We start from the raw sequence: 6,683 nt of genomic DNA, 5'->3' as shown, positions 1-6,683 counted from the left end.
GGAGACTTTCGTGGGGACTAAAGGTCACCCGCCCCCCACAGCGGGAGTTCGGGTGGCGTAGGGGAGAAGGCAGCCCTGGGGGCTTCAACGACACTTCAAAGACCTCGCGGCCGGGAACGCTTCCTGCGGGGGAGGGGCAAACAGAGAGGAGAAGGGAAGACGGGCCGGGGGACTAGGGGTGGAGGAGGCCGCCTCCCCTTCGGCGCACTGCCCCCTGGCAGACTCTTCCGCCGGGTCCGCCTCCTTTTCACCAGCACCTGTTCAACCGGAACATCAAGGGCCTGGAGCCCGCCGCGGCCCCCCGTCGGCTCTTTACTACCTTTCATCCGGGAAGGGAGGTGAATCCCCGCCCAGGAGGGGGGAGTAGGGCGGGGGAGAACTTGTCCTTGACCTGGTCTTTGGCGTCAGGGATTTACTCCCTTAATCCCGGAGAGGCGGGAGTTTGGGGAGGTCCGGGAAGCTGAGTTCTGGGCTGCAGCCCCACACCCCCCCTCGCTCCGGTGGACACAGGGAATCTCGGAGGGCTGCCGGGACGAAGAGGCTACATCTACACAGGGCGGTGTAGGGGAAGCCCGCCTCTTCGACCTCCGTGCCTGGGGGTAGGGGCCGAGAGCCAGATTATTGCGATAACCGGAATCCCGGCGAGGACGGCCGCGCTCCGATTCCTTGGTCAAATTTGTGAATTTCGCTAACAGTTAAAGTTAAACAAGACACAGAGGAGAAACTGCACTTAGGGGTTTCTAACGAATTACCTTTACTAGCAAGAATAAAACTGCAAGAAAAATGTCAGTCCTAAATCATGTACGAGTTTCAGAATATTTGAATATTTCCTTTTGGGGCCCACCGCTGCCAAGGTGGCCGCAGTTTCGGGTTTCGCCGGACAGGGCTCACTAAAAGGTGCCTACGCCCCAGGGGTGGACGACCTGGAGATAGGGGCCGGGAAGCCTTTGTCTCAGGTCACCCTGCGCCGGGTTTGTCGCCTAAGTTTATGGGATGGACGGGAGACAACACTTGTAAGTTTAGCGTTTTGGGAACGTTGTTTCGTTTAATCCTCCCCACACCCTTTTAGGGTGGGTGTTCATATCTCCCATTTTGTGGATGGAGCAACTGAGGTTTCGATGGGAAAAAGTGACTCGCCCAAAGTCACTCAGCCTGAAATCGGCAGAGTCGGGACTTGAATCCAGTCTGTGCCTCGCTACGACAGGGGTTCCGCTACCACGCGTTGGTCGAGTGCGGGTGCGGAGCTGGGATGTCCGAGCCTCCTCTACCAGCCCATCCGCAAATGTTCCCTGCGAGGTCTGGAGAAACCCGGTGCCCCGCGGGCTGGGCTGGATTCGTGGCGGGTACTCAGAGTCGAGCTGTCAAGTTCAATCTCAAGCTTCCAACATATATTTTCCTGAGCGCCCACTATGTGCCGATCCGTAAAAAACGAGCAAGAGCAGGAACCAGCCAACAAGTGGTTCAAGTTCATCGCGCTCTCCCGGGAGTAACTGAACACTGCTTTGGGGTGTCACGCAGACCCTGGCAGTGCGACTTTCGGCGAGTGACTTCACCTCTCCGAAATCCGGCTTGTCCCTCTGTAAATGGGGCATCAGTACCCCCGGGCAGGGGCTGTAGTGAACACCGAACGAAAATCCTTTTGTAAAGCGTGAAGGCACACAGTAGGTGCTCAATCCCTGCTCGTGCCCTCTCCGCCGCCCTATGCGTGCCAGAGCCGCGCGCTCCCGCTCCTGCTTCCCGCTTCCCGCACCTTCTCCCGTCTCGCGCGTCCCGCGGCGAAGGGACTGGGGCAGAGACGACCAAACAGAAAATTATTTCCGCCCGCTCGCCCCGCCCCGCCCGTCCCCGGAGCCAGAAGGGGATTGTGGGGCCGCCGCGGCCGCCGCCGGAGCCGAGCGGGGCGGAAGCGCGCGTCGCGCTGCTGCTCGGGCCCGACCGCGCCGGCCCGCACCTCCCGGCTCGGAGCTGCGGGCTGCGGTCAGGGCGGTCCCGGGGCCCGAGGCGGCTGCCGCCGGGCAAGTTTCCGCGAAGCCTGGCTCGCCAGTTCCGGGAACCAAGCGGGGGAGGCTGGAGGGCGTTGAGGTTTCGTTTCTGCCAGCCGACTAGGCGCTTGGTTTCGCAGGTGCCAGGGGTCGGGGGTGCGACCTCTCCCTTTGGGCCATTAGACAGACCCGGGCTCGGGGAAGAGGCTGCGCCGACGCCCGAGGGTTTGCGTTTCCTTCGCGTCTCGTTTGCACACCGTTTTCTCCCCCAAAAGCAAAGCTTCTGACCTTCTGGGGGTTCGAAGAGGTTAAGTCACTTTCCCCCAGGTAATCCAGCCAGCGAAAGGCTTCAGCTGGGAGAGCTTCCCGCCTGGGCGGGGACCCGCTAGAGGCAGGCAGACCTAAGTTCGAGTCCCAGCCCTGCCACTTTCTTGCTTTGACCATGGATTAGTAGTGACTTATCTGGGACCCTCCGTTTCCCCATCGCAGACTGTAGTACCAACCTCAGGGCCGATGTGAGCAGTGACGATGTCAAGTGCCTGGCACAAAGAAGGGTGATTTCCCCATTAAAGGGTATGACTTGGAGGTGATCAATCTAGTAGGCCTGCGTGGCTTAGGAGGGTGGGTGTACAGTTTGTTTCCTAAGTCAGACACCCTGTGCAAGATGGAGGGAGGCTCTGTTTCAGGAGGAACTGGTGGGAGTGAGGGGATTTCCCTGACATTAGGAAGTCAGCAGTCATGATTATTGTAAATAGTGACTCTGCATATGTGGGAGTTTGGGCTTCTCAGGTCTTTCTGCAGGAAGAACACAGTACTCAATATCACATCTTGCCCTCTGCGGTTAGCTAGCAGCCCCAGTTTGCCAATCTCTAATATGGTGATAGTTGGATCCCCCTGCCTCCAGTCTACAGGATTTTGGTAACTCCACCTGGCCAAGGTCCCAGCAAGTGCTTTAAGAGCTGTGAGTGAGCCCAGGTAGTTCCCTGACCATGTTAGGGCATCAGGGACCTCCTTTGGGGAGATAGAATGGGTAGGAAGGGAAGAAGTTCATGGGATGAGATAGCATCTGCCCAAACTTTTTCCAGAGCTACATGGACTCTAGCCCCAGCCCTGCCCCTAACCAGCAGTGTGACCTTGGGCAAAGCAGTTACCCTCTCTGGTATTTGGTCAGGTGACCAGATCTTGAAAGTCCCCTTGGTGGTAACATTCTGTAGGTTGATGACTCCGCTCCTGGGGAAATTTCCAGGGTAAGCGATGACAGATGACTAGCACATTTGCCCTGCTGTGTTCCACTTTACCAGTTCCTCTTACAGCCTAATCTTTTTTTTTTTTTTTTTTTTTTTTTTGTGAGACAGAGTCTTGCTGTGTCACCCAGGCTGGACTGCAGTGATGTGATCTTGGCCCGCTGCAACCTCCACCTCCTGGGTTCAAGCGATTCTTCTGCCTCAGCCTCCCGAGTAGCTGGGACCACAGGCGCGTGCCATAACACATGGGTAATTTTTTGTGTTTTTAGTAAAGACGGGATTTCACCGTGTTAGCCAGGATGGTCTTGATCTCCTGACCTCATGATCCCCCTGCTTGAGCCTCCCAAAGTGCTGGGATTACAGGTGTGAGCCACTGCGCCTGGCCTTACAGCCTAATCTCCATCCCTCCCCTTATAGTTACCATCAGGACAGAAGTTGAAAAAGTTTAATTATTCGTTCTTTCAGCAGACACTCACTGAATCATCATGGGCTGGCCATGGGAGATACACAGATAGCACCTGGGGATGACAGACATAGGAAAGTATTAACAGATACATGGAGATACATGGTAGGTACACAGATAGCTAGTGGGGGTGACAGACATAGGGAATTATTAACTTCAGGATGAAAAGGGCTATGACAGTGCTATGAATGGTGCTGATACTGCAGGGAGGAAGTAACTGAGTTTATGGGGTCAGGGAAGGCCTGAACTGGGACCAAGTGGGTGAGGCAGAGTTTGCAGGCAATTAAGGGGCAGAAGAGCATTCCAGGCAGGAGGAACAGCATGTTCAAAGGCGCAGAGGCAGCCGGGCATGGTGGCTCACGCCTGTAACCCCAGCACTTTGGGAGGCTGAGGCGGGTGGATCATGAGGTCAGGAGTTCAAGACTAGCCTGGCCAAGATGGTGAAACCCCGTCTCTACTAAAAATACAAAAATTAGCTGGGCATGGTGGCAGGTGCCTGTAATCCCAGCTACTCGGGAGGCTGAGGCAGAGAATTGCTTGAACTTGGGAGGCAAAGGTTGTAGTGACCCAAGATCGCGCCACTGCACTCCCTGGATGACAAGAGTGAAACTCTGTCTCAAGAAAAAAAAAAATACAAAAATTAGCGGGGCGTGGTGGCGCATGCCTGTAATTCCAGCTACTCGAGAATCTCCTGAGGCAGGAGAATCGCTTGAACCCAGGAGGCGGAGGTTGCAGCGAGCTGAGATCACACCACTGCACTTTAGCCTGGGTGACAGAGTGAGACTCCATCTCAAAAAAAAAAAAAAGGTGGGATGTTAAGAAGGATGTTCAGATGAACCCCATCCACCGAATCCATCCCCTAGGCTGTACCTCTGGGAGTCCTCCCCTCAGTCTTGCCTGGTGCAGCCTAGGGTATTTGGTGGACGGGGCCGTCTGTACACTGAATAGTAGAACCCAGGAGCGGGGCAGGGTGATGGACCTGGTAACAAACTGCTTTGGACATGCTGACCTTGGGTGCCTATGGCAGTAGGCAGTTGACTGTTTGTGTCTGGATCAGCAGAGAGGGTGACAGGGAGAGCCGGATGTCCTGAGCAACAGGAGAGTTTATGTTATAGAAGTCAAGGACATTTAAGGAGGAAGCAGTGCTAGGGTCACATACCACTGAGAGGTCGAGGGAAGGAAGGGTTCTACAAGGGGGAGGTCCCTGGTGACCTCAGCCTGGAAGGTTCCAGGCACTGGTGGTGGTGGACGCTGACCGCAGTGGGCCAAACGTGAATTGGGAGGGGAGAAGGGAGGAAATCATGGATTGGGAGGAAAGGGAGGAATAGTGGAGAATAGCACTAGGGGGATGGGAGGATCAGGAGGCAAGGAACTTGGAGGCAAGGATGGACACCTATGATGATGATGATGATGATGATGATGACAATAGCAATGATAACAGCAACAGCTCCTATTGGGTGAGAGTTTATTATGTGCCAAGCAATGTACTAAGCATGTAATATACTCCCTGCAACAGGATTGAGATAGGTTCTATTCTTGTTCCCATTTTCCAGAGCTACTCTAGCCCCAGCCCTGCCCCTAAGCAGCAGTATGACCTTGGGCAAAGCAGTTACCCTCTCTGGTATTTGGTCAGGTGACCAGATCTTGAAAGTCCCCTTGGTGTTAACATTCTGTAGGTTGATGACTGTGCTTCTGTGGAAATTTCTAGGGTGAGGAAAGAGCAGTAGGTGCAAAAGTAGGATTTGCACCTCACTTTTTTTTTTTTTTTTTGAGACAGAGTTTCACTCTTGTTGCCCAGGCTGGAGTGCAATGGTGTGATCTCGGCTCGCTGCAACCTCCACTTCCCGGGTTCAAGCGATTCTCCTGCCTCAACCTCCTGAGTAGTTGGGATTACAGGCATGCGCCACCATGCCTGGCCAATTTTGTATTTTTAGTAAAGACAGGGTTTCTCCATGTTGGTCAGACTGGTCTCAAACTCCCGACCTCAGGTGATCTGCCCGCCTCGGCCTCCCAAAGTGCTGGGATTACAGGCATGAGCCACCGCGCCCTGGGATTACAGGCATGAGCCACCGCGCCGGCCCCAGCTAATTTTTTTTTTTTTTTTAGTAGAGATGGGGTTTCACTATGTTGGACACGCTGGTCTTGAACTCCTAACCTTGTGATCTGCCCACCTTGGCCTCCCAAAGTGCTGGAACTACAGGCATAAACCATCGCGCCTGGCCTGGGCTGATCTTGACTCAGGTCAGGCAATCCTCCTGCCCCAGCCTCCCAAAGTGCTAGGATTATAGGTGTAAGCCACCATGCCCTGCTAGCACCCCACTTTTAACTAGATGTCCATGGGGTTGGTCTAAATTATCATTCAGGGAGGTGTTCGGGGGCTAATTCAGAACTCATGTTTCCCTGCTCCCCAAGACTCTCCCTATCTGTGTGACACTACTGTCAATCCACTGTCATCTATGTAATCAGTTACCATTTGTTGACCCCCGACTATGTGCCAGATAATGGGCCAGGCACTGATGCTGCAGGAAGTACCGGTAAGAGCAGTTCTGGTCCTGCAGGTGCTTGGGGTTGAGGGGAAGGCCGCTGGACAGGCAATACAATATGCCTTATATTCGGGGATGGACCACCTGCGGAGGGAGTCTACCATGTTTAGAGGGTACAAATGTTTGGTGGGGGAGGAAGGGAAGATGAGAGAAGACAGGAGGAAGGGGATCAGGACACCTCACACATGGCCCAGGCTTGATCCCAGGAGGATGAAGTCCCATGGAAGATGCTGAGCAGCTGCATATGTGGTGACTTTTGCTGTGGCCACAGCAGAGTGGGCAGTTAGAGGGGTTAGAATGAAAAATGGAGCCGCTTTTGAAATTACTGCAAGTGCTTGAAGGGAAGCTCCGCAGGGCACTGATTTTTATGTGTTGTGTTCGAGCATCGGGATCAGTGTCTGGCACAGAGTAGGTGCTCAGCTAATACTTATTGAATGAATGAATGCTTGAG

General features: G+C 54.4%; 1 long non-coding RNA gene across 1 annotated transcript; it reads left to right on the top strand.

Annotated features, from left to right (window-relative positions):
* Positions 1-39: 39 nt before the first annotated feature.
* LOC131384332 (uncharacterized) lies at positions 40-800 on the top strand. The gene is made up of 2 exons (XR_009215067.1): positions 40-338; positions 511-800. It is a non-coding gene; the product is annotated as an uncharacterized LOC131384332 (long non-coding RNA).
* Positions 801-6,683: the final 5,883 nt, after the last annotated feature.

Source organism: Hylobates moloch, unplaced genomic scaffold (assembly GCF_009828535.3).
Source record: "Hylobates moloch isolate HMO894 unplaced genomic scaffold, HMol_V3 SCAFFOLD_10, whole genome shotgun sequence".
NCBI lineage: Eukaryota > Metazoa > Chordata > Mammalia > Primates > Hylobatidae > Hylobates > Hylobates moloch.
Note: the sequence above shows the minus strand (reverse complement) of the source record. Positions and strands in the feature narration are given on the sequence as shown.